At 36.2% G+C, this 21,263-nt stretch overlaps 1 long non-coding RNA gene across 1 annotated transcript in view; it reads right to left on the reverse strand.

Moving 5' to 3' along the window:
• LOC138143324 (uncharacterized) overlaps positions 1-21,263 on the reverse strand; it is a 136,295-nt gene that overhangs the window by 103,686 nt on the left and 11,346 nt on the right. The window contains exon 2 of the long non-coding RNA XR_011163674.1: positions 1,921-2,063. This is a non-coding gene — a long non-coding RNA (uncharacterized lncRNA). The remainder of the gene's footprint in view (positions 1-1,920; positions 2,064-21,263) is intronic.

A 21,263-nucleotide genomic window follows, 5' to 3' on the forward strand; every position in this document is an offset into this window, starting at 1 on the left:
CTATCTATCTATCTATCTATCTATCTATCTATCTATCTATCTATACATATATCCCTTCAATTACCCTAATACTGAGAAAAGTCTCATGAGTTACAAATATCATCTTTCCATATAGGTAATGTAATTTTCTATCTTTACTCCAGTAAAGATCTATATCTTCCTTTACTCCAGCCTCTTTTGATGATGAAATGAACTTTCTTTTTGCCAAGATCAGGCCTTCTGAATGCACTCCTAATCCTATCACCATCCATCTTCTTCAGCACATTACCCCTGCTGTCATACCTACATTTTAGTCTTTCCCTATCTATCAGCCCCATCCTTGTTAACTACAAACATATCCATGTCTTGAATCCTACCATCACTACCAAATATTGTCTATTTCTCTCCTCCTCCCCTTTGTAGCTAAATTCTTTAAGAAATCCAAGTACTGTACTTAGTACTTTCACTTTCTTTCCTTTCAATCTTTTCTAAAACTCTTTACAATCAGGCTTCCAGTCTTATCACTCATCTGACACTGCTCTCTTCAAAGTTACCAAATGTTTTCTTAATTACCAAATCTAAATTTGACACTGTGACTGCAATTTGGCACTATTGAGGACTCTTTCCTCTTCGATACTGGTATGCTCTGGGATTTTGTGTTTTGATTCTATTCTTGCGTATCTGATCATAATTTCTCAGTCTCTTGTGTTATATCGCTTTCTGTTCCTTATGAATTTACCTCCTCTTCATTTTTTATTTTTTCTTGCTTGCTGATTTTATAAGCTCCCAGGAATTTGATTATCATACCTATACCAGTAACTTATATATTTAAGTTTCCAAATATAAGTTTCTCTACTGATTTCCAGTCACATATTACCAATTGCTTATTCAGCATTTCAGTCTGACTGTCGTATAGGTGGCATCTCAAACTGAAAATATCCAAAATGAAACTCAATATATTTCCACTCAGATTTACCCCTCCCCTAAACATCATCTTTTCTGTTGCTATACCATCTTTATTTTACTTAAATTATTTTTTTAAAAAATCAACAAGTATTTTCTTCTCTTCCTCCACTCTACCCCCCCCAAAAAAAAGAGCAAAAAAGAAAAAATAATACACTTGAAACATATATTCATAGTCAAGCAAAAACAACTTACGTCATTGGGCATGTTCAAAAATGTATCTCATTCTGCACATTAGTCTGTCATCTCTATGTCAGAAAGCTGGTAGTATTCTTCATCATTAGCCCTTTGGATTCATGCTTTAATTGTTGAATTGATCAGAATTCTTATGTCTTTAAAGCTTATTCATTTTTAAAATGTTGCCATAGTATCAATTATTCTTTTGATTCTGCCAACTTCACTCTGAATCAGTTCATACAAACTTTGCCCAATTTTTCTGAAGCCAATGCCTTTAATTTTCCTTATGGCACCCTCATCTTTCAAGTCATTTGGATATATAACATTGTGGTCCTCCTTTCCTTCTCACTCAGCTCAAGCACCACTTCCTATAGGAGGTCAGGAGGTCTTTCTAAGTTCATCCACTTGCTCCAAATGTATTTCATATTAATTCAGTTCAAGAAACCATTATCATTATTCCTTCCTTTCACATAGTCTACATTCCAGACAACTTGCCTACTACCAATTTCCTGACCAAGCGTTTCAGCTCCCATTTTCTGTCTCTGAGTCTTTACACAGGCTGCTCCTTACAACTGGAAAACACTCCCTCCTCAACTCTGCCTCTCAGAATCTTGCCTTTAATTAGCACCTGAGTAGCCATTTGCTATTCCATAGGCTGTCCTGATGTCCCTCCTTTTTATTGTATATGTTTGGATGTATGGGATGTTCATGGAAGACTAGCACTTCCGGTGTGAGGGCTTGCTACACCCTGGGTGGGGCTGCTCGTGCACTGTTGGTGCCCACCTGGCACATAATTCTTACCTGTGGCTCCAAGAAGCTGTAGCATGTGCAGTGGCCACACCCAGGTAAACTGTCTCGGCAGACTGTTTAAACCAGGTTGAGGGTTTAATTCACTTGCTGGTGAATCAGAGGGGTTGTCTGTCCCAGGTATATGAAGATTTCCCCTGGCAAAAGAAGCAGATAAGAACAATTTGTTCCAAAGGTCATGACAATGACTGAAGCAGGTGCTATGGAGCACCTTAGAACTTGGTCAGATATTGAAGATATCAAGGTCATCCATTGTATCCCAGGTCATTTCCAGTTGCCATGACTTTTGCCTTTGATAGCTCAGGAAGGGAGAATGAGGCTGATAATGTTGTGCAACATTTAATCCAATTCACTCACGAGTCAGGACATTGCTCTGTGATGTCATTTGTCCTCTTACAAAATGAAAGACCAACAATATCATCTCACTATCTTATATTCACTTCTCTGTCAACTTCTTGTGTCTTTTCTGTGCTTAAACCATCATAAGCCAAAGCTTGTGTCGTTTTTGCCTACTTATCCCCATTTCACTGCAAAAATAGGAAATTAATAAATGATTCTTGAATTGAATCACACCCAAATCACATGGTGAATTAATTCATTGCATTCAATCTCTGAGATCCTCAGTTTTTAAATATTCAAAATGGTGATACCTAGAGTATTTACCTTATAGACTTGTTGGAAATATCAAACTAGATGATAAAAATAAGGTGTTTTGCAAACTTTGAAGCACTTTCTAAATGTTTGGCCCAGTCTACTCCACAATTCAGGGGGTTATTTCCCAGGCCACTTCATGGGTTCTTCCTTTGTGAGATGGGAGTAGTTTCTCCTTTAAAAAGTATTTCTAATAGTCATTACTGCTTATGTTCTCATAATTATTATTTGGCCTGAATATTTTTTACTGTTTAAAGTCTCTCAAGAAAACAAGCAAGTCTTTATAATGATGAAATACTGCCTAGGATCAGTGTTCACATCTTTAACAAGCTCTAAAGTATTTATTGGTGACATGTGCTATATCTAAAATCTTGTTCTTGAAAGCTGGGAAAGCACTAATAAAGAACTCTCTGAAGTGAAAGCTTTTCAATGGCAATGCAACAGTCAGGTAATGAAGTGGAATCAATGAATCTTATTGCCAAAAAAAGTCATTTATTTTTTTTTCTTTCTTCCTAGGCTGAAATTAATCATTAAAACTTAAAAGATTAATTTCCTTCTCCAAATAAACTCACTTAATAGATATTAATCCCTAGGGATGTTTTTATGTATTCAGTATTAGGCCAGAGTGGATTTCTATTTCTTAGTTAAAAGAATTTTTGCAGAACCAACAGAAATTGATTCAGCTGAGCTATGAATACAATGGTGATAATTCCATGCAATTACATGAGAAGGAAAGAAAAACAGAGAATATGGCATAGGCACAGGGGCCCAGGATCTTGCCATGTTGGGGTAAATTCTTCCTTTGCCTGCCCAGTAGGAATGACATGCTTAATAATGCAGAAATGATTTTAAAGGGTTATAGAAAATAAGAAAATATTTTCATTTCTCCTATTAATACTAGGATAGCTATTCTGTTAATTATCAGTGTCTATTAATGTGTATCTTCTAGATACTTGGATGCCAACGACTCTTCTAAGGATGTAGGCAAAGAATTATGTGCAGCAACCTGGTATTATAAAGGTTTTTGAATCATACAAGAACAGTTGTCCAGTGTGTTGAGGCCTTTGGGTATGTTGGTCATCTGAGTCTTGCCAAAGAGCAGGTGGGAGTCAGAGGTAGGCCAAGCACCAGGAGTGCAGGTCAGAACCACAGCATAATTGCAATTATTTGGAAGGAATAGGAAGCTCAGGGGGAAGAGAGCTTGTGCTGGGACCCAAATTTAGGGAAGTCCGAATTGCCCATTTTTATGTTGCATATCCTCCAGAGAGAAGAAATCCTTGATTTCAGTTTAGGGCAGTTGGTAAAGGAAACAATTTCAACAGAATGGGTAGACAGAGTATCAACCTGTAGAAGGACATCTCTGAGCCAGATTATAAATAAGAGAGGACAAGATAGGATGACAAACCATTCCAGTATCTTTGCCAAGAAAAAGTTAAATGAGGGGCAGAGTCAAGATGGTGGAGGAGAAACAGGACCTCTGCGTGGCTCTGGCTACCACCACCTCCAATTCATGTAAAAGGGGACTCTGAACACACTTTGGAGTTGCAGAACCCACAAAATGACAAAGAGAAGCTAACCTCCCACTGAGAACAGCCCAGCAGGCTGGCAGGAAGAGGCCAGAGCAGCGCTCTGGGAGCCCAGCCCAGCCCCTCTGGAGCCAGAGGTTTTATCCCCAGAGTGGGCCTGACCAACCACTAGCTGGAGGGACTCCAGATTACCAGCAGCTGTGGTAGTCCAGAATTATCAACACATAGATGCTAAGGACAAAGACAGAGGTCAGTGCAGTGTGGAATTTGGGACCCAGTAGTTGGGAGTGCTTCAGCTTTTGCCCCCAGGGCAAGAAGCTGCTGAGGGCTGCGGCTTCAGTTCCTGGCCTGCAGAGTGTAGGGGGACCAAGTGGCCAGTCTGAGGGGTAATTTCTCTTGCTTTAACCTGCTTGGATATGGATTGTGGACTAGGGTGGAGGTCCTGTGGTGTGTGACCAGCTTGCCAGAGCATGTGGAGGCTTCAAAGAGGGCACCCAACCAATACCTCTGGCAGCTGAGAAAATACCAGCATTTGGAATGAAGCTCCCCTGTCTGGTGTCAGAGTCCTACTGTGGCAAAAAAAAAACAAAAAAAAAAAACAAAACAAGAGACTGAGTGGTGACATGACCAGGCAAAGGAAGCAAAGCAAACAGAAGATTCTAACATTAGACTCCTATTTTGGAGACAAAAAGGATCAAAGCATGGAACAGGAGAAAGACAGTGAAGTCAGAACTGCACCAAAAGCTTCCAAAAAAATTCAAGCTTGTTACAGGCCATAGAGGACATTAAGAAGCAGATAAGAGAAGTAGAGGAAAAATTGGGAAGAGAAATGAGAACGATGCAAAAAAACTACAAAATGAGAGTCAACAGACTGACTAAGGAAAATCACACTTTAAAAAATAGACTAACTCAAATGGCAAAAGAGGCCCAAAAAGGCAACGAGGAGAAGAATGCCTTTAAAAGCTGAATTTGCCAGATGGAAAAAGAATCTCAAAAGCTCACTGAGGAGAATCATTCCTTCAGAATTAGATTGGAGCAAATGGAAGCTAGTGACTTTATGAGAAATCAAGATGCTGTTAAACAGATCCAAATAAACGAAAGGATAGAAGGCAATGTGAAATATCTCATTGGAAAAACCACTGACCTGAAAAATAGATCTAGGAGAGATAATTTAAAATTATTGGACTACCTGAAAGCCATGATCAAAGAAAGAACCTAGAAATCATCCTCCAAGAAATTCTCAAGGAAAACTGCCCTGATGTTTTAGAACCAGAGGACAAAATAGAGGTTGAAAGAATCCACCAATCACCTCCTGAAAAATATCCCAAAAAGAAAACTCCTAGGAGCATTATAGCCAGATGACTATAAGCTAATTCAAAGTCTGAAACTCAGAAGAAATAACTTAGGGAGGATCCTGTGTTTTTTATTGTTCTATCCATAGTGGAGAAGGCTTGTTAAACTGAATCTACAAGAAAGAAATCTAGAATTAACCTAACATCTGAAGGCAAAATTAGATCTCGAGGCAAGATGAGAACAAGTAAGACTTAGTTCCCTGTGATTCACATTGACCAGATTAATTCATTAGACTTTTGTAAAACTTTTCCTATTTAAATAAAATTATTGTAATCCCTCCCTTCCACCCTTACCCTGAATAAATCTATTTGGAAGAACAAAAAGTCAAGGAAATCAAAGGAACTAATAAGAAAAATATATGGGGTGGCCAGGTAGCACAGCAAGTAAGAGTACCGGCTCCAGTGTTGAGAAGACCTGGAGATCGAATCCCAGGCTCAGACACTTAGCACCCACCCAGAAACACCTGGCCATGTAACCTTGAGCAAGTTACTTAACCCCGATTGCTTAGGGGCGGCCAGGTGGCTCAGCGAGTAAGAGTCGGCTCCAGTGTCGGGATGACCTGGATCAAATCTGGGCTCAGATACTCAGCACCACACTGAGAAATAACTGGCCGTGTAACCTTGAGCAAGTTACTTAACCCCAATTGCTTTAAAAAAAAAAAAGAAAAATGTAAAGGGAGGAGGTTTAGCAGTAACAGATTTTACTATTGTATAAGGCTATAGTTATCAAAATATTGGTTAAGAAATGGAAAGATTAGTGGAAGAGAGTAGACATACAATTTACAGCAACAAATAAACATATTAATGTTGTATTTGACAAGTGTAGAGACTTAAGATTTCGTGATAAAATTCATTATTTAGTAAAAATTGTTGGGAAAACTGGAACACAGTCTGGAAGAAAGTATATATAGACCAATATCTTACACCATTTACCAAGATAAAATAAAATGGATACATAACCTAGATTAATGAGAGATATTACAAGAAAATTTGAATAACATGGAATATATTACCTATCAGACTTTGGGATAAGTGAATAATTTATGAATAAACAAGAAAGAGAGAGAAAGAGCAGTGTGAGGTATAAAATAGATAATCTCAGTTACATCAAATTAAGAAGTTTTTTCAGAAAGAAAACCCATGCAACCAAGATTAGAAGGAATACAGAAAAATCAGAAAAAAATTTTATAAGCAATGTCTCTAATAAAAGCTTAACTTCTCAACCATTTAGAGGACTGAGTCAAATTTATAAAAATGCAAGTCATTCCCCAACTGATAAATGTTCAAAGGATAAGAACAGGCAGTTTTCAGATGAAGAAATCAAAGATAAATTATTGTCATATGAAAAAAAATGCTCTAAATCACTACTTATCAGAGAAATGTAAAATAAGACATCTCTGAGGGACCACCTCACACCTATCAGATTAGCTAACATATTAAAAAAGAAAAATGATAAATGTTGGAGGAAATGTAGGAAAAGTGGGCCACTAAAGCATTGTTGATAGAATTGTGAACTGATCCAACCATTCTGGAGGAAAATTTGGAATTATGCCCAAAACTCTGTAAAACTGAGAACTGATACCCTTTTTGCATTGGGATTTTCCTAACCACAGTTTCACTATATCACAGGTTGCCATAAAAAATCAAATGGAAATTTTTTTGGACTTTTGTAGAAGCTGCAGATGACATGTGAAGGCCAGCAGACAACACAGAGCCTATGACCAAATTCTTAACCCAAATTTTGCAATAAGGTACTATAAATACCTTATAAAAGAAAAAAGAAAAAAAATCAGACTTCTTTTATAGTATGAAGAGAGGGTTAAAAAAGTTTATTGGTATTTTCCATATTGTAGGGATGCTGCATCCTTAATCCACATGAAGTGAAAGGGATATATACTCTTTGATCCAGCTATACCACTGCTAGGACTATATCCCAAAGAGATAAGAAGGGAAAAGGGTAGGGGGAGAAGGAAATATATTACAAAAATATTTAGAGTATCTCTTTTTGTGGTGCAAAGAATTGGAAATGGAGCAGATATTCATCAATTGAGCAATGGCCGAAAAAGTTGTGGTACATGATTGTAGTGGAATACTGATGTGCTATAAGAAATGATAAATTTGATGCTTTCAGAAAAACCTGGAAAGACTTATAGCAACTGATGCAAAGTGAAGTGAACAGAACAAGGAGAACATTGTACAAAGTAATAGCAATATTGTACCATGATTAACTGTTGATGACTTAGTTATTCTCAACAATACAATGTTCCAAGATAATGCCAAAAGATTCATGATGAAAAATGTCATTCACCACCCAGAGAAAGAACTAGTAGAGTCTGAATGCAGATCAAAACATACTATTTTCCAGTTTATTTTTTTTTGGTTTCTGTTTTCTTTCACAACATGACTAATATGGAAATATATTTTGATGATTACACATATATAACCTATATTAACCATCTCAGGGAGGAGGTAGGGAAAGGAGGGAGGCAGCAAATTTGGAACTCAAAAAATTTTTTTAATCATGTTCAAAATTCAGAAATGTAATTTGGAAAAAATTAAAAAATTATTAAAAATGAGCTTCTGTGAGTCAGAAGGCTAGAATAAGTATGCTGTCATATCTCTAACAAACTTCATAACCAAGCTGTATTATAGAGAAAATCAGGAATAATGTGTCTTTATTAGATCCCTTAGGTCCTTCTGTTCTTTCTAAAATTTTCTCAAATGACTTCTAATTGCTCTATTGAATATGACATATTCACTATGGAGGGCGATTAAGCAAGTCTTGCTCAAATTGTTGGCCAGTCATGAAGCATACACACACACACACACACACACACACACACACACACACACACACACACACACTAGAATTTAGGTCAACAAGCTGTGGAATATCTTCAGTGGTCAGGGATGAGTCACACTGATAGGAAATCTTCTCCTTTACTGTAGCACAAATGTATTCAGTAAAATGTTTGCACTTTTCTGCAGTGTTTGTAAGACCAGTCTGGACCGCAGTTAAGAAACTAGTGCACAATTCGATATACACTTTTTCTATCCCGATTACACTCTTTCTAGTCTGATGACCGAATTGAAATCTTTGACCCTGTTTTCCCCTTTATGCCTGCCTTCAATTACATAGGATAGTTTGTTGTTTTCAGCTGTAATTATTTGTTTTGAATGTGGGTTTCAGAAATATAAATCAAGCACTCTTTGGAGATCAAAAAATGTTAACCTACAAAAGTTTAGGTTTATGCTATTCCTTTAGATCTGGAGATTTCATGTTGTCTTCAAGTGTGTAGTAATCCTTTGTTTCCCTTTGCCACAGTGCTTAAACCATAATAAAAGTGCCAGTGGCCAAATTGTAAGGATTGATGCCAAACATATGGGTTCCACAAGCCATCAAGAGAGCTTTTGTTATGTTAATTGTGGAGAAAGGCCAAATGCAAATATTTCATAGCACTCATCCTAATGTGTAGCTTATCGAGGATTTCCCAATAGAAAGGCTATCCCAACTTCCAGAAATATCATCATCATTTAAGCTGAATGATTTAAAATGTTACAAAAAACTCATGATAATTCACAGATTTGAGGTTTGTGGGGCTTTTGTCCATATGTGATTTTATCAGTATAGAGAGCTCCCTCCCCAGTGAAGAAACTTCCTCCACCAATGCAGACCTGAAACTCTCCTGTAACTTTTACTCTTAGAGAGTTAGCTGCAATGCTGAGAAGGTTAAGAGATGTGTCCAGAATCACATAACCAGTATGTGTCAGATAGAGGACAAGTTCAATTACCCCTCAGTCTAATGTTGGTTCACAGTCCTCACAGAAAAGTCAAATGTACATTTGTCTTTCTTCAACTTGAGAAAACATCTTTCCCAGACTTTCTCATTCCATCTCAGTGTGAGGGCACTCGCTTGTTATCACATTAACTGTTATGCTATCACTAACAAAATCATTTGGAACAGTCCTTCCTTGATCTAAAAACAGGACAAATCCCATAACATCAGATATAAAAACATTTTTTAAAACACTAGGACAAATCTAAATTCTCTCTGCCACTCTGTCAAAGGCCCAGAGAAGATCAGGGTATGACCAGATTACTAGTGACGACAAAAAATTTCCCAACAGAGACTTTGAGTGAGACAAAAATGTCATGTCTAGGAGCCTTGTACTGCTGCCTCCATCGCCTCTTAACTGACCTACTTTGTGCTGATCTCCCTCTGGCGTTAGACACTATGCTGGGCTTTATTTCACAACTTTCGCTTGGCCCTCAGGTTTTGTTTACTCAAGGGAACAATCAGGCTTGACTCCAACCCAGAATTCTGGTTTCCCTTTTGGATCCTAACTCAGACCATAACTCCTTTTCCCCACTCCCTCACCACTCCTCTTCCAGGCAGGAGAGGATTGTAGGATTATAGGATCATAGATTTAGAATTGGAAGGGATTTAGAGGTCATTCAATAAGGCTCCAACTCCCTTATTTTATAGAAGAGGAAACAGAGGCACAGAGTCATAATACTACTGTCTGAGGTGGGATTTGAACCTAGGTCTCTTGACTTCTTGATGCCAAGCTCATAGCATCTAGAGTTTTAGTAGAAGGGACCTTAGAGCTCGGCTAGTCCAATTCATGTGAAATGATTTTCTAAGATCATTCAAGTAGCAGGTAGCAGAATCAGGATTTGAACTCAGGTCCTTTGATGATCAACCCAATGATCTTTTTACTGTATCATAAAGTAAAAAAAAAACAACAAGCATTTATTAAGTGCCTATTTTGTACCAAGCACTGTGCTTAAGAGCTTTACAAACATTTTATTGGATCCTCAAAACAACATTAGGAAGCAGATGCTATTATTCCCATTTTACAGTTGAAGAAACTGAGACAGACAGAAGTTAATTGACTTGCCCAAGGTTACACAGCTAGTAAGTTTGGGAAACTGGATCCAAACCCAGGTCCTCCTGATTCCAGGATTGTCATTCTACCCATGGCGCTGCCTAATGGCCATAGTAGACAAAGATTCTTAGAGGGCTCACTGGAAAAGGAGACTAGAGGTTGATTGCAACTGGGGGATGGTGAGGACTGAGTTTAGTAAGGGGAATAGGCCACAGAAAATGTGCAGTGCTGCCATCAGCTGATCCTTCTGGCTGATCCCACACCTATAAAATGTCCTGAATGGGTTAGGTCCCCGGACCAGTTACTGTGGATCCTAAGCCTCCTTGCTCTTTGGAAAGACAGCAGGATAGAGAGGGCATCACAATCAGAATACCTAATTTAATCCTCAAAATACCTAGCTTCAACTCTGCATTACTGTTAGTCCAGGGGAAAGAGTACTTATTATTTTCTAGTGTATGCCATTTTTTTATGGCATAAAAGAATCTCAGACATGACCATATATAGTACAGTTCACTGGACTTGAGTTAGATGTCCCAGTTTTGAATCCTAGCTATCTGTGTGACTTTGGGTGACTTCTCTTGGCCTCATTTTCTCACGTAATGGAGAAGATTACCTCTAAAGGCCCTTTCCAGTTCTAAATAGAGCCTATGACTTTTGAAAGTATTCTGCCAGAGCTCAAAGTCTCCATCTAGTCATTATAGTATACTGAAAGCTCAAATAGGGGAGAGAGATCAATACTTGTAAGATTATTTCCAAAGTAAGAACCTCTCTTACAGAATAGTTTCTCCTCTAATCCCTATAATCTCAGAGTTGGAATGAATTTCAGAGATCTGGTCTAAACCACACCTGAACCTCATCTCTAATATCCCTGGCAAATTGTCATTCAATTCCAGATTGATTACCTCCCAAAGCATTCCATTACAATTTTAAACAGATGATACATTTAGTCTTCCTGATTTTGCCTCAGTTTCCTCATCTGTAAAATGAGCTGGAAAAATAAATGGCAATCCAGTCCAGTATCTTTGCCAAGAAAACACCAAAACTGGGTCATGAAGAGTCAGACAAGACTGAAAATAACTAAAGAAAAACAAAAAAAAAATTGGAATTTTTTTTCTGTATGTCAAGTCATAGTTGTCTTCAACTTCCACCCATTTGTGCAAATTCTACTCAAAAGTCCAAGCCAAAAGTGTCTAATAATTCTTCCACTTGCAGATGTCATTTGAATTCTTGAGGATTGCGATTGTACCCCAAGGATAAACCTCCTCAGTTTGTTCAGACAGTTTTTCTAAAATATTGACTCTAACCTATAATCCCATGTCTATCCTGTAATACTTTTGACTCTTCTTTGGAGGGTCTCAAAAGCAGCCCAAAGTAATACTTAAATTGTCGGGCGCATAACTGAATTCAAATCTCACAATGTGGTCTTACCAGGTTAACTGTTACTATGCAATAGAATTGCAAACCAGAGACCTAAGTGTGTGGGCCATTAATGCTCCCAAATCTTTTCAGATGACCTGCTTACTCGCCACACTTTACCCACCTTTTTTCTTGTAGAGTTCATTTATTTTTTATTCAAGTGCCAGACTTTTCATTTTCCCTATTAAATTTCTTCTTATTAGGTTTGGCCCAAAGGTATAGCCTGTTGCGATCCTTTTGGATCCTGACTCTGTTATCCTGTGTTAGTTATCCTGCCTAACTTTATTTCATCTGAAAATTTGCTAAGTATGCCATCTAGGCCATTATCCAAGTCATTAAAAATAATATTAAATAGCACTTGGCCAAGGACAGATCCCCTGGGAACTCCACTAGAGACCTTTCTTCCAAGTTAAACACTGAGGCATTAATGACTGCTGTATTTCCAGCCATTTAACCAACACCTAATCTAATTCAAGGAACTACTAATTTAAATTCTCTAATACTATTCTTATGGACAAGGTGGAGCTATAGGGGAAGTAAAATAGTACAACAAAGTAGATTAGAAGTTGGACTTTGTTCAGATATAGATAAACTCTAACTATACTATTCTCCTGATCTATTATTCTTGGAACCTTGTCAAAAAAGCAAATGAGGTTAAAGTGTCACAACTGTTTTTGATGAAGACAGATGGTTCTTTGTGTTCATTTCCTTTTTGAGATATGTGATGTATGTTTACTATTCCTATTTAGTACTGTAATCCAGAATTATTCCAGAATTCAAAATCAAACTCACTTGTTTATAGTTCATAGATTCCAGTCTCTTTCCCATCCTTTTTTTTTTCAAAAATGGGTACCACACTTTTACAGCTTCTATTCTCCAATATCTAAGATCACCAACAATGACTCAGTAATCACTAGGCTGCTCTAGTTTTATTTATTTATTTATTATTTGTTTGTTTGTTTGAAGTATCCTGGGATATAGTTTGTCAGGGTCTGGTGACTTGAATTCACTAAGGTCACTTAGATACTCAATAACCACTATAGTCTCTCACAACTTCAAATAAATCGTCTATGATCTTCCTATTCTTCTGCATTATATATTTCCTATTTGCCACTTTTGTCTGTCCTTTCCAACCCAGCTATCATCTGCTTGCCATAAAGAAGAAACAAAATAACAATTGAGCATCTCTGCTTTTTCTCCACCATCTGTTATTATGTTTTCATCTGATAAAAGCAGTAGTACTATCTCTTCTTTTATATTTCTCTTCTCTCCAGGAGAACTAGCAAAGATATTCTTACCCCCCTTTTTGTTTATAGATTTTCATCATAAGCATCAACTCATTATGAACTTTAGAGTTTTTAATGCTGCATTTACTGGACTATGCTCAGTTTTTATTCAGTCTTTGTTACCTCTCATAGATTCCATCTTTTGAAAAAGTCCATTCTATTCATTCATTCATTTTTTTCTTTTGTTATTTTATTAATTTATTTACTTCATCTCTCTGTTCTTCCATTCATCTGCCTACCTGCCTACCTATCTATTTATTCACTGATTTTTTCTTTGTGATCAATATTATTTTTTATTATTTTCCAATTAGCAAGCATTCTCTCTCCTTCCTATCCCTGTCTTGAACAATTAAAGAAAAAGAAAAAAGAAAACAAAAATGCAAACAAATATGCATAATCCAGCAAAACAAATCTCAACATTTCCAAATTTTTTTAAAATGTATCTCATTCTTCACTTTAGTACCATGACCTCGTTGGCAGGAGGTAGGCACCATATTTCATCTTTCCCCCTCTGGAACTGAGGCTTGACATTACATTGACCAGAGTTCTGAATCTTTCAAAATTTTATACCATTTTTTAAAAATCCATGTTGGTTGAGTTCATTGTGTATCTATATCAGTCTCCTTATAACTTTATAACTTCTATTTTTCTCTTCATTCTCTTCTCTTATCTTCTATCTTAAAAATTTCATTTCTGAGAGTTGCCTATATAGCTTCAGCTGACTTTCCTGGGTCAATTTGAATTCACAGGTTTTTACCTATTCTTTTTCCAAACCCTTTGAAATCTGATCTCTTCAAATCTAGAGTCATTTTCAGACAATGCCTAGTTTTACTCTTCTCTCTGATAAGCAGCTTCTGAAAGGTACCTAGCCTTTCTAGCTCAACAAACAGTTCCTGTTTGTTGATAAGTATCAAGTTGGGGACAAAAATTCTCCTCATTGGTTCCTCTATGTTTTGAAGGATAAAATTATCAGTGAGGCAAGAAATGATCACTTGCTTTGCATTTGGGACTGAGGGAAAGAGAAAGTTTGGTAAATCTCTGGATAATCAATTATCCCACATCATTACTGTATCATAACTCCACATTAGGCCTGTCAAACTCCTCATCTATTTTTTTCTTTATATCTAAGAAGTTGTGGAATCCTCTGATGATAATGTTATTTCTTTTTCTCCCTTAGTTGAGGCCCTCAAAACATAACAGTTACTGTTTGATATTTCCCTAGCTACACTAGCCACTCCTAGATATATAAAATATGCAAACATCAAAATCTGTCCACTGCTTGGTGGTTAGTCCAATTCTATGAATTGGATATTATTTTTAAAAATCATTTGCTATTCCCTATTCTCACAACTAACTATGTGGTGGGAATTTGGTGCCCTCAGACCTCTTGAGAAACTCTGGAAAAAAATCTCTGCATTTATGAGGAAAAAAAAACAGCTTGCTTTGTTTCCAAATGGGAATTAGGGTTCCTTATGCAGATTTCCAAGAAACTGTCAAAATGAGCAAAGGATTTCACTAGTTGGTTCCTGAATATGTATTAATGTGTTCAGAGTAGTTTTCATTATTGTTCTTGGTATTTTTAGATTATCAGTACTATTGACACTCTAGCAAGAGGTTTCTTTGTAGCTTATTTGTTGGTTTTGCTTTCAGAAGTAGTATTTTTTATATCAGCAACAACATTTTTTTCAAAACAAAATATTTTGTCTATGCGTCACTTTAACTACTTATAATTAATCTCTCCTTTCCTTCTTCACTGCCTTTCACATTAAATTTTGTGTTTTTTTTTCAGTTAATAAGCATATTCCCTCTTTGCTTTCTAAGATCTGCCTCCACTGAGATAAAAGAAAAAAAAAAGCAAGCCCCTCCACCCTAACAAAGTCAAGCAAAACACATTCCTACATTGGCCATGTCAAAAAACAAATTTCTCACTCTTCATAAGTAAGTACATCACCTCTCTGTCAGGAGGTGAGCATTGTTCTAAATCATCAGTCCTCTAGAATTACTTTTTTCTTGATCAGAGTGCTCATTCTGGGACTCCATTAATTCAGATTTGATGTTGCTACCAAATAGGACAATCATATGTAATTCAATACTTAACACAAGACTGTTACTCATAGAGTAGAAAAAATACTCAACAAGGGTATTCCAGCACTTTGCTGAGTATTCTTTCTGTTCTATGAAAGACAATGCAATTTGAAACTTGGGCCCTGGGACAATCAAGCCCCCAAAATAAATTTATTACCTTTCCAGGGAAAACTGGACCAATCTATGTTTCAGAGTGGGTGATAGATGTTGGTCCTAAGACAGGTAGAAACAAAAAATGAGCTGGGGAAAGCAGATCTGACCAAGTGCACACAAGGGAAATTCGTGATGATGGTATAAGTATTTTTTTATTTTTTATTTTCTATTTAATTTTTAATTTATCGAGTAAAGTAAGAATTCATAACATAGTATAATAAAAAAGAGGATTGCACATGAAATTACAAATCTATTAGGTACAACTTGCTATGTCTTTCAAATATATAATAAATTTATCATTTAAATGTCTTTTACTTTTTTTCTTTCCTCGCTCTCCCAGAGATTGCTACCACTAGACACAAATATGTATGTGTGTATGTGTGTATATACACACATATAATCTTCTATACATCAATTTATCAGTCCTTTCTCTATATGCAGATAGCATCTTTCTACATATTTCATTTATAGTTGATTTGGGTATTTATAGTAGTCAAAATGACAAATTTGTTCAAAGTTATTCTTAAAACAATACTGCTATTACTTATAGAACATTCTCTTACTTCTGCTCATTAAGTTCTTCATTATTTCACGCAAGTCCATCCATGTTTTTCTAAGATCATTGAGCTCATTATTTTTCATAGCAGAGTGGTATTCCATCATAATCATATATCAGAACTTGTTCAGCCATTTCCCAAATCCCCACAATTTCTAGTTCTTTGCCACCACAAACAGAGATGTTATAAATGTTTTGGAACATATAGGTTCTTTTCTTTTTCCCCCAGTCATCTTTGGAAATAGACCTAGAAGTGATATCAAAAGATATAGGCATTTTGATAACTCTTTGGACATAATTCTAGATTACTCTTCAAAATGGTGGATCAGTTCACAATTCCACCAACAATGAATTAATGTCCCAATTTTTCCACATCCTTTCCAACTTTTCCAGCTTTCAATCATTATATATTTCAAATGATATCTCAAAGTTGTTTTAATTTGCATTATTATTATTAGTAATGATTTAGAGCATTTTTACAAATGACTCTAAATTGTTTTGATTTCTTTATTTAAAAGCCACCTGTTCATGTCCTTTGACCATTTGTCAATTAGGGAATGATTCCTATTACTATAAATTTTGCAAAGTTTGTTTTTTATCTATCTGAGAAGCTATTCATAATTTTCCCCTAAAGTTATCCACATCCAAAGAAAGAACTGTGGACTCTGAATGCAAATCAAAACATATCATTTTCTCTCTTTTTTGTTTGTTTTTTCTTTCTCTTGGTTTTTCCTTTTTGTTCTGATTCTTCTTTCACAACATGACTAATATGGAAACATGTTTAATATAATTGTATATATATAGGCTATATCAAATTGCTTGACATCTTGGGGAGGGGGAGGGAAAAAAGAAATGGAGAAAAAAATTTGGAACTCAAAATCTTATAAAAGTGAATATTGAAAACTATATATGCAATTAAAAAGGTGGGGAAAAATTTAAAAATTTAACATGAAAAATTAAATTAATAAATTTTCTCCAGTTTTCTGCTTTCCTTCTGATCTTGTCTACATTTGTTTTATTTGTATAGAGTCTTTCTTAATTTGATGTAATCTACATCTATTAATATAATCTTAAGATTTTTTGTTATCATTAATATGAGCCATTATGTTTATATTTTCTTAATATCATAACAGCCCTAGATCTCTAGTATAAATATGGCCTGGTAACTTTTAAAAATATATATTTTATTTTTTCTAATTGCATGTAAAATCTTTTTAAAATTCCTCTTTTAAAACTTCTCATTTCAAATTCTATTCTTCCTTCTTTCTCTTCCTCCTTCATAGAGAAGGCAATTTGATATAGATTATATGTGTGCAGTCGTACAAAACATATTTCCATGTTAGTCTTATTGTAAAAGAAAACACAGACAAAAGCAACAAATAAGAAAAATAAAGTTTTTAAAAAGTGTGATTTGATCTGCATTCAGACCACCTTCTCTGGAGGGTGATCACTTTTTCATCCTGAGTCCTTTGGAATTGGAGCAACTAGGTGGTTCAGTGGATAAACCTCTGGACCTGGATTCAGGAAGACCTGAGTTCAAATCTGGCCTAAAGCCTTTACTAGATTGTGATCCTGTGCAAGTCATTTAACATTGTTCACCTCAATTTCTTCATCTGTGAAATGAATTGGAGAAGGAAATGACAAACCACTCCAGTACTTTTGTCAAGAAAGTCCCAAATGGTGTCAGGAAGAGTCAGTCATGACTGAAATAACTGAGTAACAACCAACAATAACCCTTGGAATTGTTTTATATCATTGTATTGCTGAGAATAGCTAAACCCTTCATAGCTGATCATTACATAATATTGCTGTTACTATGTAAACTGCTGTTCTGGTTCTACCCACTTTACTTTGCATCAGTTCTTGTAAGTCTTTCCAGGTTTTTCTAAAAGCATCCTGTTCAGCATTTTTTATAGAAAAATAATATTCTTTCACAATTATATGCCACAACTTGTTCAATCATTCCCTAATTAATGGGCATCCCCTCCATTTTCAATACTTTGCTGCCACAGAAAAAGTGGCTATAATTATTTTTGTACATATAGGTCCTTTTTATTTCTTCCTTTTTTGAGATTTTGTTGGGATACAGGTTTAGTAATAGTATCAGTGGGTCAAATGGTATTTATATTGTATGCCTTTTGCATAATTCCAAATTGTTCTCCTGAATGGGTGGATCAGTTCACAACTCCACCAATAATATTTTTAGTGTTACAATTTTCTCATATGCCCTCCAACAGTTGTCATTTACCTTTTCTGTCATATTGGCCTGATGGGTCTGAAATAGAGTCTCAGAATTATTTTAATTTGCATTTTTCTTAGCAATAGTGATTTAGAACATTTTTTCAGATGACTATAGATAGCTTTGATTTCTTCATCGAAAAACTACCTATTCATATCCTTTGACTAACCTGGTCATTCTTACCTCCAATGATACCTTCTACATGAAAGCTTTCCTGATCTTGCCAAATTTTAGTGCTGTCTTCCCCCCATACCATCTAGTTTGTATACGCCTATAAATGTACATGTTTGTCTATCCCAATAGAATGCAAGCTCCTTGAGGGAGGATATTGTTTGAATTTTTGTCTTTGTATCCTCAGTGCAGAACATAGTACTTTGCATACAGTAAGTACTTAATAAATTCAAGTTAGTTTACTGGTAGTTATTTCTAAAATAAATATTTGTTAAGAATTGTCTTATCCTTGATCCTTCATGCACTCATTTTAGTCAAGTATTTATGCTTATCTCAAAATTGAGATTCAAAATGTTCCAAATTCTAAAACCAGGTCTGTCTGGCCTTGGGAAGAAAATATGTAAGGCACTTATTCTTTCAGACTGTGTTTGGTCCATTTGGAAGCTCCATTTTTGCTATAGCTACCTTAGGCTTACTACAATTCTACCTTGTTTCTTGCTTCTTCTTAACCATACCTTTGCCTGGGAACCATTTTCCTTTCCTTCTTAGCTGGCTTTTATATATTCTGTGTGAGTTCCTAGGCCCTAGAATTTACTTTTTTACAATACTTATGATAACTACATGATGAATATCCTCTCTACTCCAGCTTTCTCCGGACCAAGGGCCAAGCCTTCTACATGAGCTCTCAGGTTTCTAGGGCACCCTGAAGGTTTTGGGGGTGTCTTTTCCTTTACTACCGTTATCCTGAGTCACTCTAATTGGGTTTATTTCATTGTTAGGACACCAGTGACTATTATTTCAATTCCATTAAACTATTTAATATGGGGGAGCTTTTACCAATGGATATTTATTTCAAAGATATGGCAAGGACAAAGAACAAACATTCCCCTCCCTTATAGTCATACTTTTTAGTACCTGGATGTCTGGGGAAAATTGACTCAATTTTGCTTATTTCCTAGATAGAATTAGCCCCACCAAGTTCACATTCAGAGATAGCATCACTGGCAGATGAGGCCTTGTCTCAGTTGCTATGATCACAATTCTCCAGTTTTGCTGCATGGAGAGATGACATCCCAGGCACTCTGTGCACATTCCAGATCCCCACATCACATATGTCTTCTGATTTTGTAACTGGCACAAACATGGCTGACGAGGAATAGCTATCACAATGAAAAACCATCTGGAGTCAAACAAGTTTTGACAGTCAAGAAGATAAATGTATCCTGATCAAATAGGACAAATGTAAAGTTTCATAATTGAGTAAAAAATTACTTCCTTTGTGTGAGAAGAGGATGTATGTATGGACAATAACTTTTTCCCACTGAAAAATAGCTTATGATTTTAGGAGACCTTCAACATCAATATTTGCCATCCAAGAGAGCTAATATACTTGTAGGCAAGACTGAGAGGTAGACTAGACAGCAGCACTAGGGAGATGGTCACAAACACTGACGTATTCTGCTCTCATTTGTAGGATGAGTTCTTATCATTCTTAGTGCCACATTATAGGAATATGCTATTCAGTATTTGAAGGATTATCACAGGAAAAAAAGACTAGACTCATTTTGCAGGAAGCCTGAGGGCAGAACTAGAAGCAATGTGTGGAGTTAACAAGGAGGAGGCAAATAAGGGCTTATGTAAGGAAAAACTTCCCAATGATTGTTGTTGTTCACTTGTGTCTTTGTGACCTCATTTGGGGTTTTCTAGCAAAGATGCTGGTGTGGTTTGTCATTTTCTCTCCGGATCACTTTACAAATGAAGAAACTGAGGCAAAGTGTTAAGTAACTTGCCCACAGTCACACAGCTAATATGTATCTGAGGCCAGATTTAAACTCAGGTCTCTTCCTGACTCTAAGCCAAGCATTCTATCCACTGTACCATCCCAAAGAGCAATGGGCTGCCATGGGAGGTGTTTGACTGCCACTTTCAGTCTTCAAGAAAAATTGAATGTCCAGTTGTCAAATTCATCGTAAGGATTTTGGTGCAAGCACTACTCTATTCCTCCATTTCCTCCTTGTTAAAAAAAAGGGGGGGAGGTGAGGGTCAGACTACATGATCTCTAAAATCCTTTCCAGATCTAAATTTTCTTTTAAACTTTTCCACTCTATTCTTTTCTGTCCCTGTCCATCCCATTCTATTTTTTTTTCCTGGAGTGCAGATAACTTATACACAGGCACTACGAATTTTTTTTTTACCACATCTGCCATGGAACTTGGGGCTCTTCAAGAATAGAGACAATTTCACTTTGGTCTTTTTATTGCCAATACTTGGCAATACTGTTATAGTAGTTTAATAAATGTTTGCGGATTTTTTGATTGGTTAATTTTACATGTTAGTAAATATCCCATATTTCTACCAAAAAGCAAAGATGTCAACAACCTGGAACAGACATTCTCTGCTTTATCTGTCCAGGGTTACTGTGAGAAAAGGAAAAGACATTACCATTTAATACTTCATATTTGACTTGTGTTTCTGTTAATAGTGGAGCTTAAATGTTAAATTGTCTGTATATCTGGCCCTTTCCATGTATGTGTTCAAAGGATTTTCCCCCATCCAAATTCTAAGGTTGGTTTGTTTTTTTTCACCAATGAAATCTTTCCACAGAAAGAACACATCCTGGATGAGGCCAGCAAATAGTGAAACAAGAGGTCTGGCCCAGACATTACTGGACAATGAGTGTACTCTGGATTTGAGCTTTATTTAACCTCTTGGGATCATTTGTGGCTCTGTAAGCAAGATTTAACTGCATTTGTGCTTAAAGGTTTAAAGAACTCATCACCAACAAATATCAGAATAAATTTTAGTAGGGCAATTTAATGAGGTTACAAAGCTTCCAGCATACTCCAATTTAATTCAAAAGATATGTCAGATTAGAGAAAATAAGCTAAATACAATATCTTCTCAGAATGTAAAAATAAAAACTGGCCAACAAAAATGAAGGAAGATTTGCAGAGAGGATCCAGAATGAGTCACATTCTGGTTCTTCTCACACCACAGGAACTTTCCTTCCTA

This window comes from Petaurus breviceps, unplaced genomic scaffold, assembly GCF_028583685.1.
Source record: "Petaurus breviceps papuanus isolate PSGF00001 unplaced genomic scaffold, PetGlider_PUasm1.0 90638, whole genome shotgun sequence".
Classification (NCBI taxonomy): domain Eukaryota; kingdom Metazoa; phylum Chordata; class Mammalia; order Diprotodontia; family Petauridae; genus Petaurus; species Petaurus breviceps.